At 50.3% G+C, this 24,243-nt stretch overlaps 2 non-coding genes across 2 annotated transcripts; one reads left to right on the top strand and one right to left on the bottom strand.

The window, feature by feature from the left end:
- The first annotated feature begins 2,915 nt into the window (after window positions 1–2,915).
- TRNAS-UGA (transfer RNA serine (anticodon UGA)) lies at window positions 2,916–2,997 on the top strand. Its single transcript has one exon. It is a non-coding gene; the product is annotated as a tRNA-Ser (tRNA).
- A 384-nt stretch (window positions 2,998–3,381) lies between these two features.
- Window positions 3,382–3,453, bottom strand: TRNAE-CUC (transfer RNA glutamic acid (anticodon CUC)). The gene has a single exon. It is a non-coding gene; the product is annotated as a tRNA-Glu (tRNA).
- Window positions 3,454–24,243: the final 20,790 nt, after the last annotated feature.

Here is a 24,243-nt window from a genome sequence, read left to right as displayed (position 1 = left end):
CTCTCCATGAATAAAATCTTCAGCTCCTCCTCATGAACCAAACTTCTTCCTGGCACATCTTTTAGTAAAACCTCTCTTCCATCCCTTCCACTATTCTTTCAGACTGTGACTCCATGCTCAGACTGGAGTGGGAGATGACTTCTCTAGATGGGGTTGGCAGGTCTAGAAGGCGACCTCAGCTGCTTATGCCAAGCAGGATGGTTTCTCCATTTTTCCAGTTTTTGTTCTCTTCCTGTTCTGGAAGCGGTTCCCATCTTATCTGGAAATCTGGGACACAGCCATACACCAAAGCAGAAGCAGTTGTCAGACCCCTAGAAAGCCACTGAGAGAACACATGGCTTCAAAAGCTCCAGAGATTTATTTAAACAAAGAGAGAGTGGAAGAAGCTTTAGATACTCGCTGTAGTTTTCCCTGTGCCATACCAGCTGGGAGACATGGGAGTCATTTGCTGCATGGGGACTCTTTTCCCTGAACTACAGCTTAATTTCTAGAGAGGCTGAATACACGAATAGATGTAAAACATTATCAGAATTTTGTGGTTTGATTCAAAGTTTAACCATATGAAGGAACATCTGTACAGACAGAGCTTGCAGGGGTTCGTTAGTATTCACAATGCACAAGTAGTAGTCTCCTCTTGATCATCGTATGCCCTCATATTACAACCACTGAGGTGGTTAACCACTGTTTTATGGTCAGGACAAAGAGGCTTCAACACTGCATCAGGTAATGGGACGCAGCAGTGAACGGTGACCACTGTGTGCTGAGTCCAGCAGAGCCAGCACTCGAGCAAGGCAGCCGCTGTTTTCTGAAACTTGGAACATCAAAGAGAGAAATCTTACAAGTAGAAGCAGAGTCTAAATATTTCTTTGAAGGATAATAAGGTCTGTCTCATGACAGACCTTGTGGTTTTCTGTATTGCATAATACTGAAAAGTACCCTTTATTACAGGAGAAGAGCTGTCAGTTCTCTGTTGAACTCAGACTTTTCTATAAACACATCCTGTTCTTTCTGCTAGGCAAGATTGTTTTGTCTGTAAATATCACAACAATTGTAGATAAAAATAGGTGTTCACTGCCGATGACACAAGAGTAGATAACAAAAAAAGTCAACAAAAAACCCCACACAACTCTGAGAAATATTGTGGGAATTCTGGCTAGTGCAACAAACATCTGAGCCCAGCCAGGCTGCAAGAACCAGTTGGGGGATACAGTCTCCTCCAGACCCTTCTGTCTGGGCTTCAGTGCTCTGCAAACCATACTTTTTGACCTCCTTAACCCCTTCAGACCTCTCTTTCAAGATGTGGTCGCCTCCAAGTTCCTGTGTTAGGGTACCACTTCTCTCCAGGTCCCTCTGCTCCCACTCTGGTCCTCTCCAGGTGCCTCCATTTGGGTCTGGACCCCCCCGTCCTTTCCATATGCATGGTGGACTGCTCCAGACCCTTCCTTTTGGGGTCCAGTAGTGTACAGAGGCCTATGTGCCCTGGTTTGGTCCCTCCAAGTTCCTCCATTTACCATCTGATGGATGCTCAAACCCTTACCCTGAAATGAAACCTCACCTCAACACACCTCTTTGGATACCAAATGCACAGTACTTCATCCTCAGAAGGAGTAAGGACAAATAGCTCATTCTGGACCATAGACCTCATCTTCACTAACGGTGCCTATCAGGATGTTAGTGGCTTTCCAGCTCTGAAGACTCTCCACTCTTGTGCCATACCCTAACCTGAACCCCACAGGCACTTCAGGAGACTCAGGGAATGTATCTCCCAGCTCTGAACATGAACATGGCACCTAGAAGAGGGGGAAGGAAACCTGGGTAACTGAAAGGGATTAATTTAAGCTTAACCTTTCTCCAGAGTGTCTCCATAATTGTCCAAACACAGTATTGCCCCCACTCACCCCTCTCTTCAGCTCTATCACATTTGCTAGCCTTGCTCCAGTATCTCCTGTGTCCAGTGACGAGCTGGTTTGAGCACCTGATTTCCTTTGCATCGCTGCATCCAAGAAGGTGGCCACCCATGCCTGGGCATCCATCCATGCCCGTGGGACTGTGCCAAGCCTGACTCAGTGTCAGGACTATGCTCCTCCGTGGCCCATGGAGGATAGAAATCAAATCACCCAGTGAGGCAGAGGCCAGGGAGGGTGGCAGTGCAGACAGACACTCCTTTGGGCTGGGAGTTGAACACGGAGGAACAGTTCCTACACAGTGAGGTTTCTATCCAAACTGCTCCCTGCTGGTAAATCCCCGTGGGAGAGACATGAGGTGGCAGTGACACAGCGACTTGCACAGCTCTTGGCCATAACTCTGGGAACCCAGAGATGGGTTTGGATATCTCAGGATTTCCTCTCAACAGCCACCTTTTCTTCCTTTCTCCAGATCGCCTCTTCCAAAAGCCAAGGCAGGCAGAAACCTGGTGAAAACCACACAAGTCTGCAGCATCATCCTGCCAGGTGTAGGACAAAACACTGCCTGGCCTGTGTCAGATTGCCTCAGTTAGCTAAGTCTGGACCTGTTTTCACAGAGGCATGTGTATGGATACTGGGGGGAAAGGAGAATGGAGGAGGCTGGGATGTTCCCAGACTAGGAAAGGAAGTTGGAGATGGTTGTCCAGGGACAAGTTTCCTGCTGGATACAAGGAGATGAGATGGGACATGGGCATGTCCTTCTCCCATGTCACCACCACTGTTGTTGTGACTGGTGCCCAGTTCCCTTTCCCAGCACTGCTGGGATGCTGATTTCCATATCAGCCTTAACTCTGGGCAAGGCATGTGGCAGCAGTAGCAGTGGCACCCGTGCTGTGCAGCAGGGGCTGGGGTGGCAGAACCCATGTCCAGGGTGGGACTGGGTCCTGTTCTGTCCCCTGGGGCAGGGTGACAGCCATGGGCTCCTGCGGAGACCCTCTCCTTGTGCAAGTTGCTGTGATGGCCGAGCGGTCAAGGCGTTGGACTTGAAATCCAATGGGGTTTCCCCGCGCAGGTTCAAATCCTGCTCACAGCGGGAGCTTTTACTGGCAGCCCCTGTCCCCAGGAGGGATGGCAGGCCCGCACCTCTCCTTATCACAAGAAGATAACCTGCAGTAGCATGTCCACACCCCACACAGCTGGTCCCCCTGCTCCCTACAGCCTGTCACCTGCTCCCTACAGCCCATCACAGGCTCCTAGCTGGCCTCCACCTGAGGTATTTTTCTGCTGAGGGGTGCAGTCTGATGGCAGTGGGGGGACAGGAGGCTGCTGCCACCTCTCAAAATTCACCTAACCCTGACCCAGCCCCATGGACTGGGTGTGCGAGCTCCTGAATCTCATGCTGAACCCCAGGAGCTGCTCAAGGGCAATGCAGCCACCCAGGAAAAAGCTTGGGTCTGTGGTGGCTACAGGAACCCCCTTCCCTGACTGGGAATCGAACCCAGGCCGCAGCAGTGAGAGTGCTGAATCCTGACCACTAGACCACCAGGGATGAGGTGGTGATGGTGGTGGACCTGTTGGTGGCCACCAACCAAGCCCTGAAGGAACAGAGACACTCGGGTCCCACAGCCCAAGGAGAGGATCAGATGGGATGGATGCCATGGCCTTTCTGGGGCACTTTGCAGGGATGTCTGCTGCTTTCTGAGAGCTGTGGCATTGGGAAGACCCTCTGTGCAAGAGGAGCCCATCCCTGCCAGGCCTGGGAAGCAGGAGGTGGCTGTGCTGGGACTCTGATCACCGCCAAAGTCAGGTTTGGGGAAGGCAATGATGGCCAATGGTTCAAGAAAAGACTTAGAAGTCCTCTGGCAGTTCACCAGGGATGTTCAGTCCTGCTGATGGTGGAGCATGGACCCCATTTGTGCTGCTATACATTACCAGGCTCCTGTGACACACATCACACTGGGCAGAGGCGATCCAGCATCATGGACACAACCACCCTGACTCCCAGTGCACAGCCAGTGTTTCCCTGTAGTGACCTCGAGAGAAGCAGAACAGTGTAGGTGCAGGCTGATCGACACAGCAGAGCCTTCCCTGTCCAGGACAAACAGGAGTCTGAACCCTTGTGCTGAGGAGTGTGTCTGGAGTCCCCTTTCCTACCGCTTTTACAGTCGCATTTGCATCTTGTTTTTCTAGGGGAAAACAGCCAACTGGGGCCATCTTTTGAAACTTCATCTGGAGCTGCAAAGAGTAGGTGACTCTAGTTTCCAGAGAGTCCTTCTGAGGGAGCAGAGACTTTTCCCTTTGTTTAAGGAAGGAAGGAAGGGGGACCTCGTTAGGCAGCGGGACCCCGTTAGGCAGCGTGCACTGGGAGCCGTGCTGCTGGAGGGGCTGGGCGGGAGTCACAGTGGGCAGCAATGTGCTGGCATTGCCCAGGCGTCCTGCAGCAGTGATGCTTGTGATCCCCCCCATCCCTTGTCCACACATAGCCTGTTTCCTTTATACCACACATAGCCTGTTTCCTTGGCCCCATACATTTCACTTAAGAATACATTTTACTTTTAAAAAAAAAAAAAAAGAAAAGGGGCTAAGTCCAACTGGGGTAAAAACAGAACCAGACTTCTCCCCCACCACCTGCACTCACCTCCTAGAAAAGAGGTTTTCTGCTGAATAGGAGGGTGGAGAGGAGCTTGAAATGGGCCCTCACTCCCCAGGTGGTTGCTACCAGCATGGGCAGCATGACCTGTCCCTGCAGCACCCAGCACAGCGGGATTCAGACCCGAGGGAAATGAGCACTGAGGCAGAGGATGGCACCCAGAACCTGCCCGGTGCTGGCAGCAGCCCTGCCTGCCGAGGCTGTGTGCCCCACCCTTGGGCAGGCAGGACGAAGCTCTGCAGGGCTTCTCAGCAGATGGGTGAGCTGTGACTGAGATGGAGATGAAGGTAAGGGCTCCAGGAACATTTCCTGCAGAAGACGGCAGAGGGCCCAGTGCTCCTTGGATGCTCATGTGTGGTTGGGAGAGGAAGTAAACGGACAGAGAGAAAATCTCTCTGACTTGCAGGAGGCAGCGCACACAGATGGGGGAAACCTCTCTGAGGCTTGTCCTGTCCATGCAGCTCCCTAAAATGGCCAGTGCAGCTCCCCTCTCCATCTGAGGCCAAACCCCAGGATGGTCCCCCCTGCAGGTCTTCCGTGACATGGTCTAGGGCCGCAAAGGGACATCTGGCATCCAGCTCCCCTGTCCCCATGGTGCCCTGATCTCTGCACAGGTTTCTCTGCAACACCTGGTGAATCCCAGCCGCTGGCCGCAGCCTTTGCCACCCGCTTTCCCTGAGGAGCTGCACTGTGGCGAGCAGGAGAGGGCAAAGGGAGGCAGTGGGTAGCTTTGGAGGAGTGCAGAGTAGGCTGAGGAGAACAGGGAGGAGCGTCACTATCCTGCAAGAGCTGACCTGGAGCAAGGATGGACCCACGATGAATGGTCTGGCATCTTTCCAACACGCTGGCATCTCTGCCATGATGTCCAGGGCTGCAGAATACACCTCCAAAAACCACACAGGGTCAAACCCCCTGAATGAGGAGAAAGGCTGGGCTGTGCAATGGTTGTATGGGATTGTGCCATCCCTTGGGCCTGTCGGGTGGGGGGAAGAGGGAGCTGGGCTGGGCTGAGGTGCAGCCACCCTGCACTTTCAGAAAGATATGCAAATGTCATGGTTTCGATTGCCTCTACAAGCTCTAACAGAGCGTGAGGTCTGGCAGCCTTGCGGTTGGGGGAGAGTCAGTATCACTCTGTGGTTTCTTAGATCTCTATCTGAACCTGTCACATATTTTGTCATAGACAGTAACAGTTCCTTCCTGTGCCAGCAGTTGTGGGCACACCAAAACAGGTTCACTTGCATGTCCCATAGCAGGACACTCTGTCTGTGATGGCAGAAGAAGGGGAGATGAGTCAGTGCCACCCCACCAAGTGCAACAAGGAAGCGATGCAGCCCAGGAGCTGCATGTTCTAGCCCAGAAGTGTGCAGGGCCATGTGGTGAGGCATGTGGTGCAGATGTAAAAACTTACTTTCTACAGGTGCTGCTCCTTGGAAAGAGAAGTCCCAGCCCCAGGATCAGCCTTAGGACAACAAAGATGGGTCAAGGCTCAGTACAAAATGCAGTTGTTATTGTAGTGAGGAGACAAGGCTGAGACATGCCACCTTGCTTTGCACCCCTACATGAATCTGGGACATGAGCAAAACATACACAAATTAGCCAGAACAATAGGATAATTACAATACTGGAATATATGCAATATGGGAGTAGCCTCCCCATCTCCAAGACTGGAATGTCCCTTGGCAAAAAAGCCTGAGTACCTGCTAGCATGTTACTCTGCTGCCCCAAAATGTCACCACCACGTGTTTGTGACAATCCCGTGGTGCCAGTCACTTCGTTCAGGTCCTTCACGTACTTTTGAAGGCAACAGTCCTCAGGGTCCCCAGGACACCACCACCCCCAGCCTCATGAGGATGGCTCCTGGGAGGATGACTTGGAAAGCCACGGACTCTTACCCACCCCAGAAGGGTCCCTGGCATAGCCCATGGGGACCCTCCTGCAGCACTGGTCCCCACCTGTGGGGACACTGCAGTGAAGGGGACACTGGGGAGGCAGCCCCAATACACCCAGACACAAGGACATCTCCAAGAGCCCCATGCAGACCCATGTAGCACGGTGGGGGAAAAGGAGAGTGGGAGCAGAGCAGCACTGCCCTGCAGTCCCCACTGCATTATGGGGCCGTGGGGCGGTGAGGAAATCCCAGGGAGACGAGCTCGTGGTGCCTCATGAACAGCAGGTTGTTGCTGGGAGCTGGGCATGAAAATACTCAGAGAAAACACAGGCTGTGAGCTGGCAAATTTGGTGCCTGTTGCAGAGAAGAGGGAGGTGGAAAAAGGGGAAATGCTCCCTGGGGCATCCTGAGGAGCCCATCACCTCATGGCAAGGGCAGTGCCAGAGGGCTCTGGGCAGACCACACCATGAGCCCTGTGACTGTGAGTGTGCACAAGGGTATGGGGGTACGTGTTTGCATGAGAGCTGGTCCCTCTCCACTCCCCAGGCAGGGGAACCCCCTGCTCTGCCTTCTGCATCCCACCCTGTACCAAACCCATGCTGGCACTTGTGTTCACCCCATGTCTCTGGGAGAAGACACTATTTGTTGACTCAGACCATCAAGTCGGGTTTCCAGGCAAGCACTTCCCTTACTGGCTGATGCTGGGGTGTGTTAGGAGGGGTCTGGAGGTCCTGAGCTCCATATTGGAAACACAGAGTTGAGGATTTTGTGTTTTATGATGCCAGGACTGCCAGCCCAGATCTACAACCAGCCTCCAGGGTGCCAGCCATCCTTGCTGCCTGCACAGACAACAGAGCTCAGAGCATGCCTGCTGCCCATGCTGCCTGCACTGTCCCCAAGCTGTTCTGAGGGTCTGAGCACCTTTGTCCTCAAGGTCTCAGTCCTTGAAAAGGAAATTGAGTTGAGGTCTTCCTGGTCCTTCGGGGAGGATGCTGAGATGAGTTTGATGAGTGCTGCTGTCATGCTGGTGAATCTAAGTGTGAACCTGCTGCTCAAGGGTCGTTTCACATCCTGTCTTGGTCAGTGTAGCCCTCATGCCAATGCCGATTTGCTCAGACTTACCTCACCTCACACAAAGGCTATTCTGGTATTTCGTAGATCTGCTACTTCCTTTTTTTCAGCATTTCTGAAGCAAAAGTGCTGTGACATCAGCTCTGTTACACTTTGGAAACTCAAAGCGTTTGCCTTGAAATCTGACTAACAGGGCTGGCCACAGTCCCTATGAAAAGCCAGGACTGAGCCAGCACCTCACATCAGACACAGGAAGAATCTGTTCTGGTCCTGCCTCTGCCCTTGCATTTGCCCTCTGTCCATAACGACCATCTCCACACTGTGCCAATCCATCAACCTCATTGTTGCTCTCTTTTCTCAGGCCTCTCCTGCTCCAAGTGAGTTCAGCACCTCTCTGCTCTCTTGGGGTGGATTTTTGCCCTGACTGGCAGTAATTTTGAAGCAGAACTGGGAAATGTTAGCTGCAAAGGCTGGAAACCTCCTGCTTTCTTGGAACTGGTCTTCTTTTCTAACATCCTTTTATCTTAGAGATGAATTTCACTGATGAGTACCAAAGTTTTCAGGTTTCATCTCCCCTGATTTTGTTGCTGGGTTTTAGGAGTGGTCCCAGGGTGACTGAAGGGATTTTTATTAGTGCAAGTGAGTGCAAAGCGTTTAACAAGCAATCCTAGCAATGACTTTCAGCTTTGCTGTTCACAATTTCTTGCTGACTTTCTGGGGAAACAGGAAGAGAAGAGGGCTCCACAGCTGATTAAGGGGATGGTTGCCCATGCTCTCAGCTGGGGAATGTGCAATTTACTGAGTGATAGACTCATGAGCTGGCTTTCCTAAGCTCTTCCAGTTGGGGCTGACACAACAGTCTTCTGCTTCAGCTACACCTAAAGCTGCCCCGGAGTCATGTGAAGGACTATTTCTACACCAGCAGCAAGTGCTCACAGCCAGCAGTTGTGCAAGTACTGGTTCCTGCTCTGGGCTCTGAGGAAAGGCTCTGCCAGGCTCTGGGCTCTTTGCTTCATGTCCAACAGGGCCAAGAGCATGGTGGTGTGAGGAACCACACCTGGAGTAAGGAAAGGGGGAAGACACCATGGGTCTCATGTGCAGCACGTGACCACTCAACCTCTGCAGCTGAGAAATTAGCGGTCTCCTTGGTCTCCTTGAACCATCCTAGTGCTGGGAACACGGTGTGGGAAGGAGGTCCCTGTGTAGCCAGCAGGACCTCCCAGTGGTGATGAGCCCAACGCACATAGTGTGCCACCTTCAAGACTTGCACCTGATATGCCAGCCGCCCGCATGCTGCATCCATCCTCCACTGAACACAGCCAGGAACGACCCAGCAAGGGGGGTTCTCCCAGGAGACCTTGAACTCTCCCTGCCCTCTGGGTTTTAGCAGCCACTGCAGCTCCCTGAGGCTTGGGGGTTTGTGGGATGGGAGCCTGGAGGGGAGATGATCTTGGGGAGGTCAGCATGCACCCAGGAAGGTGCATGGAGGACCCAAGGCCCTCATGTCCCTTTCCACCCCCGGGGCTGTAACACATCCCTGTCTGACTTGACAGATTCATCACCAGGAAGGACTGGGAGGTCTGTGCTAGCCCTGATTCCAGGTGCATGAGCACTGAGAGGTCTCTGCCCTGAGAAGTCCTGCAAGACAAAAAGAACTTCAGGGGTCCCAAGGGAGCTCGAGCAGAGTCTTGCAGAGGTTTCGTTTCATGTGGCAATATGATTTCCCATCTATTTGTATCCCCAGCCAGTTTCTAGCCACATGTCCTTACACCAGTAGTGTCCACTACACCTCTTTCCCACCCCTGGTGTTGACTCTGATGCATTCACACAGATCAGTCCCAGATCAGACCAGAGTCTACATGATCTCACCAAACCAAACCCAGCCCTGGTGAGAATTAGCCCCAGGGTTTTCCTCCACTTGAGCCCAGTGGTGGGGATGGGGCTCTAGGTGCAAGTCATGAGCACAGGAGACAAACAGCGGGATGGGGACCCGGGCTGGGCACCAGTGCTGTGTGAGAGCAGAGGGGAGGCTGGGGTTGCTGTTTGGGGGAGCAAGGGCAGAACAAAGCTGGCTTCGCCCTGTGGCAAGAAGATGCCAGGGGGCTGGCGAGTGAGCTTCGAACCTGGGTGTTTCCTGTGCCTTGTGCTCTGAGCCCTGCTATGTGCAGAGGGGGGTATTCCCATGTGGGGGGAGCAGGGCACTTCTTTCTCACACAAACGCTTGCTCTGCTCACACAGCATTTCTCTTCCCTGGTTTTGTTAAAGAAATGTATCTGCTTGCCTTAAGGAGCAAGGGGTGCTTGAGGCTGGGGACCTGGAGTCCACGTGGGGAGTCTGGGAGAGGGTGAGAGAAGCTGAGGCTGCAGCCATCTCGGGGTGCAACATATTCCCTGGGCTGGTCTCTAAGCTCTCAGAGCCAGAGCTGAGGGTAACCAGTGCAGAGTGTCCCTGTGGTTTGGTAGAGCTGTGTTGGGTGGCTGGAGGGTGCCCAGTACATAAGCCTGCAGTGTCAAATTACTCTCCTTTTGCTGGACTTCACTAATCCCTGTGTTTTTTCCTGTATCTCATGTGCAAGATCCTGCCTGGGGGTAATGTCGTTTTTAGACTTTAATTCCCTCATTTTCTTAAGGACACACATGCAAAGCAGTGCCAAAAGCATCAGATAATGCAAGACCAGTGTCCTCTTTGCTCCCCACTGCCTTTCTGGTACCTCTCCCGCTCCATGGCGGTTTGTCCTGCTAATCACCAGTGACTCAGAGATGGCCACAGCCTGGCTCAGGAGGAAGTTAGGGGAATCTGGGGGGCCTTTTGGTTTGACTACACCTGCCTTACCTACCTCTTCCTTAGTTGTTCTCTTTTCCATTTTCTCATCTTTGTGCACTAAGTTTTGATTGTGTTGAGTACTTGACCATAACCTCTTGTTTTGTTTCTGCAAAGATGAGCCAAAAAGAGGTGGAATCTTTTGCTACTTGCTCCCCTTCCTAACTAACGGGATTTTACTTTCTTTTGTTTTTCACACTCTTTATTTGTAAAGCTGTTTTTTCTGGTCTCCTGTGTTTCCCCCACTCCCCTAACCCCCTTGAATTTCTCTTGTGTTTCTCTGCTGCGTTAGAAAGTCAGCTGCTTACAGAGCTCTTCCACGGCAGAAGAAACAAAACCGTAAGCAATTCCTTCACTCTCCCTTTACATCAGCTCCTTATATTTAATTCTTTAAACACAAATCTACTTTTGCTGAGCTGAACTTTCATGCAATTCGTTGAAATAACCTAACTCCCTGAGTTAGACTGTTCCCTTGAATCAGGGCTGCAGGAATTAGTCATGCCCGACCAAGGATCAGGAGGCAGGCAGCGGGAGGCTGGGGTTTGCATGGTCTCTTCCCACATGTCCAACCAAGAATCAGCACTATCAGGGAGGACGAATGGATGTGCACTGCATTGTTCCAGAGCTCACTCTGTGTCCCTGCTGTGACCGGTGGAGCAGGGTGAGAAGTGGTATTTGTGGCAAAACCGGGGAGAAGTTGGGATGTGGCCCCTGGCAGTGGTTTTCTGCCAGCAACAGCGGCAGTGCCTGGGTTGGGCTGTCCACTCACAGATCCCTCATGGAACCCCATCCCCATCAGTGGGGACCCTCGTGGCTGTGGGAAAGCTGGCAGCAGGAGACCACCGCTAGTGCTGGGACTCAGGATTGGGGTCAGGGGTCTCTGGGAGGGCCATCACCAGGGAATATGGCACAAGATGAGGGAATAGACATGGCAAATCCCTGGGGGAACCCCAAGCGCTCGTGGGGCCAGACCCCACCAACATGTACAGGTCTGTGTTGGGTGAGGGGAACCAGGGATCCCCGAGGCCTTGAAGCGTTGGCGCCGTCTGCTTCCATGCCATCCCCAGAGGTGCCACATCTGCTGGCTGTGGGGCACCTCAGTCACCTGCCAGAGCTGGAGTTCCCCCCAAATCTTCCACTTCCCCTGCGGCAGCGAGCGGGGCTGCGTCTCCCAGTTCTTTGAGAGTTCAAGTGTAGCTGCCTGGCAGGAACGGGACTGGGGCTGGGGCAGAGGAGGCTGGGGCTGAACCCACAGGTCCTTCTGCTGGATGCACAGGCCGGTGCAATGGGTGTGGGAGGGGCAGCCCTGCTACAACACCCTCATCTGTCCCGCCAATGCCAATGCCTGGTTCCACCATCTCTACATCCAGGTAGGTGGCATCACCCCCAGCCTCTGATGGCATCCCCACAGACATCACCCCATCATGCAGCTCCAGGGGGGCAAACGGGATCTCCCACCACTGATGACGATGCTGATATCCCAGGGACAGACGCTGACGATGCCGATGCCCCAGGGACAGACGCTGCTGTCTGGCTTGTGTCAGTTCTGCTGCCCGCTGTGCCAGGATGTGGCGACCTTCCAGGCCATGTTTCGCCTGGGCATCAAAATCCCTGACAGGTTGGTACCTGCTGTTGCTATCGTTGCAGACTCCAGTCCCCCGGCACAGGGACCCTTGCACAGCACCCGGCTCTGAGCACTTTGGCGGAGGAAGAAGAGGCCAGGGTACTCAAAGGATACTCTTGGAAAATAACGGAAGACTGGCGAGGTGGTTTATCAACACTCTCAAGTGACCTGCAGCTGGTGTGTAGAAAAATGCAGGTATCCTTCTAATTGTAGTTTAACCTTGTTTGTTTGATAAGGAGAACACCTGTGTTTCAATAACAGAGACCTGTGATAGACCTAGAGGCACCTATGGAACATGCTTGAGATTCCTGCCCTGCTCTGGGAAAGATCAAAGCACAGTGGTAAACTGTGGCAGGTGCACCCGCCCGATGAAAATAGGGCTTCTTGGATGCTAAAGTGTAGCAGCTGTTGATGGCCCCTGTTCTCCAGGCTTCATGGTAGATGGGGCCCTTGGCCAATGGGAACTGCTACTGACCCCAGCTCAGATTGGGCTGGGTATAAATGGAGTCCCTTGGGGGAGCCACTTTGAGCTCATCCCCACCAGAGCAGTGTGCTGCAGTTGAGGACTCTCCCCTTGGGTCAGGACACTGCCCAAGGGAACCCCTTGAGGTTATGGGGTTGGGACGCTGCCCCGAGAAGTTCCTCGAGGTTGAGAGCTCTCATTTGTTACGTGAGTGATAGAGCTTTTTGGGTTGTCACTAAAGTCTAGGAAGTGATGCGTTGTTCTCCTCTCATGGGCATTTGAACCTGTTATTGAGTGGTTGTGGAGGACTAGTTAATTGTATTGATGATAAATTTTAAAATTTTTGTTGTTTGTTTATCTGAGAGACTCTGTAACATAAACTACGCCTGTGTGAATCCCTGGTGAACAGGTGAAACCAGCAGGTTCGGCAATCCTCTAGTGCCTGTGTCCCCGCTTGCATGCCTCTGCCCCTGTGCTGCTTCACAGATCCGCCGGTTGGCAAGGTAACGAAAATAAATTTACTCTTTGCATTTTGTCTGTGGTTTTGTGGTTGTTCCTGTCCTGCCTGTGCCAGCTCACACATCTGGCATAGCCGGCAGGATCCACACATCACACATCTGGCATAGCCGGCAGGATCCAGGCACAGCTAATGCTTTCTTTTCAATAGCTATTGCTTCAGAAAGCCAAGACCAGTTTGCCTTTACTGGACAACAAAAGCAATGTACTTTCCAACTATTGCCTCAGGGATACAAACCCAGTCCCTCCATGTGCCACCAAACAATAGTAGCTGATTTAGCTCTAGGGTCAGGGACCGTCACTGTTACCAATGTATTGCTGATCTATTGATTATGGCAGAGTGACCACATGAAATTGAAGTAGCTGCTGAATCACTGAAAGCGCGTTTACCAGCCTGAGGCTGGGCAATTCATCCAAAGAAAACACAGAGCCCCAGTACTACCATACAATTTTTGGGAATAGCTTGGCACGGACAGGTGAGAGAAATACCAAATAAGGTCCAGCAAATTCCTGGACCAACTACACTAAAACAGAACAGACCTTCTTGGGGCTTTTAGGGTATTGGAGAACTTTCACCCCACATCTGGCAGTATTAATGTGCCCTCTGCAGAAACAAGCTAGGAAGAAGGTTGTGTGGCAACAGACCAAGCGACAGCAAGAAGCTTCTAATGCCTGCAAAAATGCTTTGAGTGATCATACGCAATGATACACTCCTAGGGAAAGATATCCTTTTGAATTAGAAGGAGCAGTTCCAGATGATACAGTCTGTGGGGACTGTGGCAGGTGACGGCACGTACAAAAATATCCTATATGGGGGGCAGATATATGGCAACAAATTTGGCAACGTGTACAAAGGTATTCTTTAAAAGTAAGGCATGTCTCAGATCACCAAAAAGATGATTCACTTAATCCACGAAATAAAAGGCAAGTAGACAATATGACCTCCACCAACGTGCATGCTCAAGCCATAAATGCACGTATAGCTTGCGGATGTCGATCAGCTCATACTGTGCACCCATGGGACATTGCTCACCATCAAACCAACCCTTTTGTCACTGCATATTTATAAAGCGTGTGTACATAATTGTGCTGCTTGTACACAACGACTTTGAAGGGCATTATACAGGCCATGGGGAATGATAACACGGGGTCAGTGGGCCTTCAGTACCTGGCAGGTGCATTACACTGGCCCCCTGCCCCCTCAAAGGGGGAGGCACTGCTGTGGGAACTGTGTCAGGAATGGTTTTTGCTAACCCCACCAAATATGCTAATCAACCTAGCACAGCTGTAACATTAGAATATCTCATTCGTTGATCCGGACCTCCTCACCAAATACAAAGGGACCAAGGAACACACTTCAGTGGACAGAATGTACCAGACTGGGCTCAAGGGCTAGGGATGGATTGAACATTCCATGTCGCCCACCATCCCCAACCTAATGGCTTGATTGAAAGAATGAACAGGATGTTAAAGGAATAATTTACAAAGCTAACCAGTACTAAAACTTTACCACATTGCAGTGCACATCTTACTAAAGCAGGTTTTTTGGTTAAACAGACACAATATTCATGATCAAACGCTCTATGATTGTATCACAACACCTCCAGTACAAAACTTGGTGAGGACTGAAATTCTCCCAGATGGTATCTCTCCCAAAATATTAACTACAGGGGAAATGGAATTGTTTACACCAACGGATTGCATGGTGGGACCGCGATCTATTAGTCTAGATGTGAAGATTCCTGTAACAACCCCTGAGAATGCTGTATGGTTCTGTGCCCACACTTCTCCTCTCATTTTACATCTTCTGTTGATACGAGATTCTCGAGTTCTAGTATTTCAGGTATCTTTGACAAATACCCATGCTTCTTCTAGAGAAGATAACATTGGAACAGTGTTATTGGTGTTGCGAACCCAACATTAAATTACAGTTCAATCTGAAAAAGCACAAGCCATGGCACTTCAATCTAGGTGGGAAATTACCCCACGTCAGGTTCTGAAACCCAGAGCAATATTAGCCGAAGGAGCCGGAGCAATGGTGTAGGTATTCCTGAAGATGACACTCCTGTTTTCCTCCCTTATCACAGGTTGGCTCATTGTGCTTTGTAGTCTCATACTACAAGCACGTGCCCTGGATCCATTTCCGCCAGACCAACATGTAAATACTTGGATCTGGTTGGCCTCTACTGTAACTAACTCATCTGCCGTTTGCACTGAGGGAACAGCTGCAGATCTTCTGACAGCGTGTTTCATGGGTGTGCCAACCCCAGCAGCTGTGTTACAGAATTATACTATGCTGAGTGGTTTTGATATTAACGTTCCTCATTGGTTTTTCTTCTGAGAAGGTAACAGCCGTACGCCAAGGAACATCACAAAATCAATTGGCAGCAGATTATCTCCTTCTTTGACACCACAAGCACTGCTCCACTTGTGAAGGCGTGTGGTGTTTCACCAGAACAGATGAACCACCCAGCGTAGAGGATGACCCTCAACATCCCCAGGACTTAATGCATCAAATGAAACAATCTGCTGGTGGCGCCCGGCTGGCTGAGCGGTTTAATTCCCTGACAGGATGAGTGGGACTCCTGATTCAAAGCATTATGGTAGGGCTGTGTTTATTCCTTTTGGTTGTTTTTTTTGGGGAAGGGGCCTTACGTCCCAGCTGTGGTGGCGCCTGCGCAGAAAGTGGAGAGGGACAGGGACAGGGACAAGCGTGGGTCTTAATTAGCGCTTGCAGCCATCACCAGTTCGGTCAGGAACAGGAGCTGAGACGTCATGGGAACCCAGGGGGTGATCCGGATCATTCCAAGGATGTGCACAATTCTCAAAAGCTGTTGTAATTAGCCTGAAGGAGAAGGTATCCCCTCGTTGTCTTCCCCAATGACGGGGTGCGATTACTAATATATTCCGAGAGAAGGCGCCCGAGGTACAGGCATGACAACGATGCCACACACAAATACCAGCTTAACCACATGGCCAGTGATGTAACCATATCATAAATTGAAATTACCCAGCACTACAGCAAAAGTAGTCCTGATCCCTCTCCCAGAGCTGATAAACATCACCACAGGGAATACATAGCACAGAGGAGAATTTCTATAACACCACCATGTGAACAAAAAAACCAACGTTGTGACTAGTGGCTATTTCACTAGTATAAGAAATGTGTTTAGCAAATTTGTTTTAACATGCTCTGGTCAGATTTTTGCCATTATCTCAATCCTCTGTGCCCCACGCTGGGTGCTAAAAAGGACTGTCGTGGTTTGGACCCACCTGGCAACAAAACACCACACAGCCACTCACTCACTCCTGCCCTTGGTGGGATGGGGAGAATTGGAATAAAAAAAAAGTAAAACTTTGTGGATTGAGATAAGGACAGTGTACTAGAACAACATATCCAGGCAAGCACATTGTTATCTGGCTGCTCCAAGGCTGGGACAATGGGCCAGTGATGTGGAATTAAAGGGTAGGAAAGCCAGGCAGGTGGGATCCCTCTCTAGGGAAGGACGCATTGACAAGGTGATTGGAAGAAAGACACAAACCATCAGCCTCAGGAGGCCACTCCTGTCAGGTGTGAAGGAAAGGTACCCCTTCAAGGAAGAGGTTACATGTCACCCAGGCAAGTAGGCCATCACGGAGAGAGGTATCCAGGACCTGATGGGATTAGCCGTGCTGGGGGTGATCTGTAATGATCCAGATTACAAGCAGTTACCCACAGATCTGGACCAAGTCCATGCACACAACCCGTTTGGTGGATGTTTCTACAAAGTGCACCACCATCGTATGCCAACTCACCGGCAGCAATGTCCTGGAAGGAAGGCGAGGGACAAACGGTGGATGAAGTGGCTGCCCAACTCCATCAATACGAAGGAAATGTCTCTTCCTCCCTACAGGCCTGTGTCTCAGCTGTGGAGAAACTGTCCCGGGAGTTCTCACAATTCCAAGAGGATCTGCCCTACTCCCCACGTGTACGGGCCCGTATCTCAGCTGTTAGGAGTAGGCGTTCCTCTGCTCAAGAGAGAGGATATGGAAGGTACAGGCCTCAGGGTACCCTGTGGTATTTATTACCTGTGTGACCATGGAGAGGACATGAGGAAGAGGGATGGAAAACCCACTTCAATCCTAGAGGCACGAATATGTGAGCTGCAAGGAAAAACAATCACAAAAGGGAATTCCTCCTGGAAAAGCGCCACTCCAGGTTCCAGTGGGCAGTTCCCAGACAGAGCAGAAGGGCTGATCTCACTTCTGAGCTTCCTGAAGACACTTCTGATTCATGTTTACCAAAAGCGAGTGACCAACACTATGACCAGGATTAGAGGGGCCCTGCCTCCAGCCAGGTGGAGGAAGGGGACAACCGGGTTTACTGGACCATGTGGAGCCGATGGCCTGGCACGTCAGATCCACAGGGGTGTAAGGCTCTAGGGGACACTGGTGCCCAATGCACCCTAAAGCCATCAAGCTATAAAGGGGCAGAACCCATTTGTATTTTGGGAGTGACAGGGGGGTCCCAACAGCTGCCTCTATGGGAAGCTGAAGTGAGCCTAACTGGGAATGGGTGGCCTAAACACCCCATTGTGAGTGGCCCAGGGGCCCCGTGCATCCTGGGCATAGACTACCTCGGAGAGGGTACTTCAAGGACCCAAAGGGTACCAGTGGGCTTTGGGTATGGCTGCCTTGGAGACGGAGGAAATTGGCCAGTTGTCCACCTTGCGGGGTCTCTCTAGGACCCTTCTGTTGTGGGTTTGTCGAGGGCTGAGAACAGCAGGTGCCAATTGCTACTACAAGAGTGCACCGGCAGCAATATCGCACCGGTCAGGACTCTCTGATTCCCATCCACATGCTGATTCATTGACTGGAGAGCCAAGGGGTGATCAGTAAAACCCACTCACCCTTTTAAGCATCCCATATGGCCAGTAGAAAGTCTAATGGAGAGTGGGCACTAACAGTAGATTATCGTGGGCTGTATGAAGATGAGGATGCGAGGGCTTGTTCCCTGCTGGGCCATAAACATCTGTGATCTCCCTGGGCAATTCACGGAAGGAAAAAGCAGTCCCCTTCAGCTGAAAAGTGGAAGAGACTGTGCCAAGAGACAGCTCCGGGGCTGGGCCGTGGCAGCGGGGGGATGCTGGGGTGGACAGACTGGGGGGATAGAAGTGAGAGACCTGGAGGGACCATTAATTACTCCTGCCTACAGTGTGATTCAGTCCTATGTCCTGTGGTTGAAAGGAGTCAAGGGAAAGGCATACAAGCTGACCCCAGAAATGTTCTTGTGCCAGTAAATTCAAAAGGGAGATTCCAGAGAAAGAAGAAGTCAATAGAAAAAGCCTGAAAATTTGAAATAGCGTTATAAAAATCTTTTGACTCAGCAGAGAGGCAGCCCAGGAAGCTCTGAGGGACTCACAGCAGGAGGAAACCAAAAAGAGAGAAATAGAAACCCCTGACGATCCCAAAGGAGATTTGAAGTGCTTAGGCACTGCGGTGACGGTGGCCGTATGCCTGGGGATGTGGCAGCGAGGGCAGCGAGCTGGGATGGGTAAATACAGGGGATGTGAAGAGTGAAAGGTTGCAGCTGCAAAAGTCAATTCACTCCTGGGGAGCAGAAGCAGCAAGTAGCCAGCTTAGGAGATGGGGGTGTCTGCACTGCAAAAGTCTCTGCCTCAGCCCTGCTGCTTCAGGGCAGAGCGAGAGGAGCTCTCAGAGGGGGGAGTGCCCAGAAAGGCTGCTCTGGAGGCAATCTGCAAGAAGTGCTGGTGAGCAGTGTTCCAGACTGAGTGGTTGAGCTGGGCAGGCCAGAGGAGTTTCAGAGCGAAGCAGTCAATCACATACCCAAATCCCACAACCGCTGAAACCCCCTGCAGTCCTGGAGGGGACAAGTGAATCTCGCATTTGTCCTGGGAATAAGAGAGCAGGCAGCTGCCGTCCCCCCGGGCTGACGGCGTGTGTACAGCCTTGTAGAACGTGTGATTCCAAACCAACATCGTGGTTAGCGACACCTTTTAAAATAGGACTCTAAAACTCCTCTGTGAATAGGCCGTTGTAAAGACAAACCAGTTCAAATTCCGAAGGAAGATCACACCTCTAATCTGGCTGGTTTCTCGAGCACGCTGGTTGTGCAGTAGGACTGATATCCCTCTGAGGGATGGCTGGGTTTTTATATCACCTGGAGCTGGGTCAGAAACCTGCATGAGAAACTCACTACTTTCATGTGACAATCTAATTTCCCATCTATTCATATCCCCAGCCAGTTTCTAGCCACATGTCCTTACACCAGCAGTGTCCACTACACCTCTTTTCTACCCCTGGTGTTGACTCTGATGCATTCACACAGATCAATCTCTCATTTTCCTAACCCTCAACCCAAGATCTTCACATTTGACTCTTCCTCATGTCGTATAGCACCAGGGTCTTGTCATAGTCTCGTGATTTGTAGCATGGGTCTTTCCCTGCCCCAGACACTTCCACCTGACATCCTCCCAGACTGGAACGGCTGCTTAACGTTATACTTGTTCCCAACAGCATGATCATCCAGTCTGTGCTGCTCTATCAAATTCATTCTCCATTACTCCAGTCCTCAAGGTCATTATAATCTTGCTGTGTGATATCTTGGCCTCTTCTAGATTGATGACAGCATCTCATTTTACCTCATCAGCAAATTTCCTTTGCATTCTCCTGCTTTTTGTGCCAAGATCATTAATGGAAATGTTAAGCAGAATAATTTTTGAGGCAGAAACTCAAGGAACTGTACTGGTAAACCACCTTCAGTCTAACACATCCCCTTTCAGTTGAAGCAATTACCATGCCTCTTTCCAGCAGCTCTGTACCAACTTTACATTTCATATGCCAGTCGCATCTTCTCTGGCTTAGCTAATAATTTACTGTGTGGCGCCATTTCATATGTCTTATTGAAGCCCAGATGAGTGAGATCTACTGCATTTCCTTCATCGCAAATATCTGTGAACTCATAAAAGGAAGCTATTAGGTTAGTGTTGGTGTGCATCAGGACTAATACAGCATCATTTACTGTGCATATGTTGTATCTTGTGCAATGCCTGAGGATCTGGAGAGGGGTGTTCAATGGAAGGCATATGTCTGCAAAATACAAGATTATTTATATTAATCAGGGTTGGAGAAGACTGGGGTTATACAGAGTTAGTTGATGGAGCAACATGCTAGCAGATGACATTCACTCATGAGTCATTTGAAATACTAATTTCTGTTGCTAAGGTCAAATGAACTACAGCTACATAGGAAAGAAAAAGCCCTGTAGTAATGTTTTTGAGTTTATGGACAGATATTGAAGATATTTGGGTCCTGAGTATTTGGCCGATGTGACTTAGAAGTCTCTGTTCCATTCCTCTTCAACGACATTCAGGTCCCCTAAATGCCATTTTCTTATGGCATCCCCTAAATGCCATCTCCTTATTTTCTAGAGTTGCTCTTTTCTCCTGCAAGTCCAAGGATTAAGCAGAATATTTGATCGCATGAAGGATGGGACAGAAACTAATTGCCCAAATGCCATAATGTTGCTGTAGAAACCAGCAGGATGACCTCCAAATGCCACATTCAGCCCTGATCGTTTTGACTCAGAAATGGCTAGAGCTGACACAGAAGACGTTGAGCCATGGGATGAAAGCCTTTAGTGACTTGGAGATGATAGATGGAAAAGAGTGGGGCAAGTAGATAAAGGGAGCTTTAAAATAAACTTTCAGTATTGATTATTTACCCTTTCATGCAGAAGAAGGAAGGGACATCTACATGGTTAAAACCATTTAAAGAGAGAAACGGTGTGCTAGAGAGAAATATTTTGACACAAAGCATAATTAACTTGTGAAACTCTCTGCCAGAAGATCTCATCAAGGGCAAAAAGTGGAGAACAAAGACAGAAGCAGTTTCTATGAAATAACCTCAGCTATGTAAGTTTAGATAATTTTTATTTTTAGCCTGTTTTCATGGAAGTGGGGCTTATGCAAGCTGTCGTCTGGGTGAAGGAGGCAATGATAGTTGGTGTCTGTAAACTCAAAACTGAAATCACTTTTTGCAGCCAGACAACTTCTCTTGAAAGCCCCAATGATGTATTCACGTGGACAGGCGCAGATCTCTGCAGAGGCAGTAGCTGAGAGCCACTGGCTCTGCCAAATTGCACAGAAGAGGTGTAGGTCAGTACATCTGGGAGAGCAGAGTCCACCTGCCCTCGCCAAACCAAACCCAGCCCTGGTGAGAATTAGCCCCAGGGTTTTCCTCCACTTGAGCCCAGCGGTGGGGATGGGGCTCTAGGTGCAAGTCATGAGCACAGGAGACAAACAGCAGGATGGGGACCCGGGCTGAGCACCAGTGCTGTGTGAGAGCAGGGGGGAGGCTGGGGGTGCTGTTTGGGGGAGCAAGGGCAGAACAAAGCTGGCTTCGCCCTGTGGCAAGAAGATGCCAGGGGGCTGGCGAGTGAGCTTCGAACCTGGGTGTTTCCTGTGCCTTGTGCTCTGAGTCCTGCTATGTGCAGAGGGGGGTATCCCCATGTGGGGGGAGCAGGGCACTTCTTTCTCACACAAACGCTTGCTCTGCTCACACAGCATTTCTCTTCCCTGGTTTTGTTAAAGAAATGTATCTGCTTGCCTTAAGGAGCAAGGGGTGCTTGAGGCTGGGGACCTGGAGTCCACGTGGGGAGTCTGGGAGAGGGTGAGAGAAGCTGAGGCTGCAGCCATCTCGGGGTGCAACATATTCCCTGGGCTGGTCTCTAAGCTCTCAGAGCCAGAGCTGAGGGTAACCAGTGCAGAGTGTCCCTGTGGTTTGGTAGAGCTGTGTTGGGTGGCTGGAGGGTGCCCAGCACATAAGCCTGCAGTGTCAAATCACCCTCCTTTTGTTGGACCTTACTAATCCCCTGGTGTTTTTCTGTAAGGCATACACAGACAGGTGTGCTCCAACCTCCCGCCTGGGGAGAGATTATTTTTCCTCTTACCATTCCCTTTCCTTTCAGTCTATTGTTGAAGTTGTTACTGACTGTTACTGATTTGTAATTAATTTGAGTTGATGATTTTTGGAGATTTTGATAAGGAATGATTAGGACTAATCAATTAAATGGAATTTCACAGAAATATTGTTTTTTATAAAAGATAGTGATGTAGTGTTTTAAGTAGTCATAGAGACATTGTATTTAGTTTAAAGTAACCATACAGCCAGTTACGCTGCTAGACGAGGTGCCATTGTTAGACTGTTCGGTAAAGACGATTTATTGCCCTGTAGACCAGGTGTTCTAAAAGTTGCATTGTGAAAGGGCCTCGACGCATGTTAAAATTGCAGTGTGAGCCAAAGTCCTTGAGTCAAGGGCATTGGAGGGTCTTTCTTTTAGGTCAGTAGTCCATGGTGGTCGCAAAAGCAGCCCCCGACTCATTTCAGGACTCAAGTGCGCATGACCGGAAAGAGGTGGGAATAAGAAAATAAGTTATGGGAATTAGCATGTTTATGTATGAGAGCTTGATTAATATGTATTACTGTATCCTATATAATCAGCATGTTACACGAGTTAGGTGTGCGTTTTTGGTGAGACAACTCCCCTGCGCACCCGGCTGTTAATAAAGGAGTGTCTGCTTATCTACATCAAATTGGTGTCCATAAGTTCTTTTATCCCGTTTTGGTGACAAAGTCACTTGAGCTGGGGGGACAACAGGTCTATGACCCATGACCATAGAAAAATCCCTGTCCTGTGCTGTGGGTCTTTGCTGGACATAGCACAGGATCCTCTGAGGGGGAAGGGACGTTCAAGAATTTGAATTAAAAAGGTAGCAGTGGGGACTGGTTTAGGAATTCCACTCTGAATGCTGAGTTACTCTCATAAAACATATCTATGCAAAGTGACAGCTCACTGCAGGGTGAGACTGATGGCTGATCTGTGTTTTCCTTGTAACCTTTAGCCACAGGACCTCTTTGCATAATTTTTATCAATGATGAGTGTCACTTCCCAGACGGATGTTGCATAATGCCATGTGGTTTTCTTTACACTTGCACGGGATCATGCTGTTGGCAGTTTCTTTAATTTCTTTCTGCCTGTGGTTTCCTTCTGTCTTGTGCTTGTGCATGGTGAAGGCAGAAGGGCTGCTGTGATCCCTTCAGTGCTGCAAAGCCCAGGGCCCCACCCATCTGGCAGCCTCTCCTGAAAGAGGTGCGGAGAGCATCGCTCTGCTCTGACTCAGGGTCAGAAATACAGCCTGATCCTGCCAGCTAGCAGGGATTTGTCCTCAGGATAAACTCTGCAGAGCTGGGGAGGCTTTCCTAAAGTCGGCTGCAGACTGAGGCAGTTGTGTCTCCACTTTCCTTAGCAGGCTTGAGGACCAGAAGCGGTGCTGTCCTCTTCCAGTGACTGAGATCCTCCCTCATCCGCTCTTCTAGTCTAAATGAAACTCGTGACATTGTCTGTCTGGACACGGGACTTTCTTGCTGCTGTCTCTCACTCTTCTCCTATCACTTATTTCTTGAAATGTGAGGCCCTAAGAGGCAAGTTCCTCGCCCGCAGCAGTCACCCCAGTGCTGAGCAGAGCTGGGGCTCTGCTCTGGCCACACACTGTCCGTGCTCTTTCTGGCTGCTCTCTCAGTGCAGCTCTTCACAGGTCACCGTGACCCGACTTGTCCCCCTCTGCCTTGCCAGCTGCCTGCCCTCAGCTCAGGAATGATGGTCCCTCTGCTCTTCTAACTGTGCTCTCAGCCCCTGGGGGTAATGTCGGTTTTAGACTTTAATTCCCTCATTTTCTTAAGGACACACATGCAAAGCAGTGCCAAAAGCATCAGATAATGCAAGACCAGTGTCCTCTTTGCTCCCCACTGCCTTTCTGGTACCTCTCCCGCTCCATGGCGGTTTGTCCTGCTAATCACCGGTGACTCAGAGATGGCCACAGCCTGGCTCAGGAGGAAGTTAGGGGAATCTGGGGGGCCTTTTGGTTTGACTACACCTGCCTTACCTACCTCTTCCTTAGTTGTTCTCTTTTCCATTTTCTCATCTTTGTGCACTAAGTTTTGATTGTGTTGAGTACTTGACCATAACCTCTTGTTTTGTTTCTGCAAAGGTGAGCCAAAAAGAGGTGGAATCTTTTGCTACTTGCTCCCCTTCCTAACTAACGGGATTTTACTTTCTTTTGTTTTTCACACTCTTTATTTGTAAAGCTGTTTTTTCTGGTCTCCTGTGTTTCCCCCCCTCCCCTCCCCTCCTTGAATTTCTCTTGTGTTTCTCTGCTGCATTAGAAAGTCATCTGCTGATGGAGGTCTTGCATGGCAGGAGAAATAAAACCATAAGTCATTTCTTCACTCTCCCTTTACATCAGTTCC

This window comes from Strix aluco, chromosome 19 (assembly GCF_031877795.1).
Source record: "Strix aluco isolate bStrAlu1 chromosome 19, bStrAlu1.hap1, whole genome shotgun sequence".
In the NCBI taxonomy this organism is placed as follows: domain Eukaryota; kingdom Metazoa; phylum Chordata; class Aves; order Strigiformes; family Strigidae; genus Strix; species Strix aluco.
The sequence above is the reverse complement of the archived record's forward strand: the minus strand, read 5'-3'. Positions and strand labels throughout refer to the sequence as shown.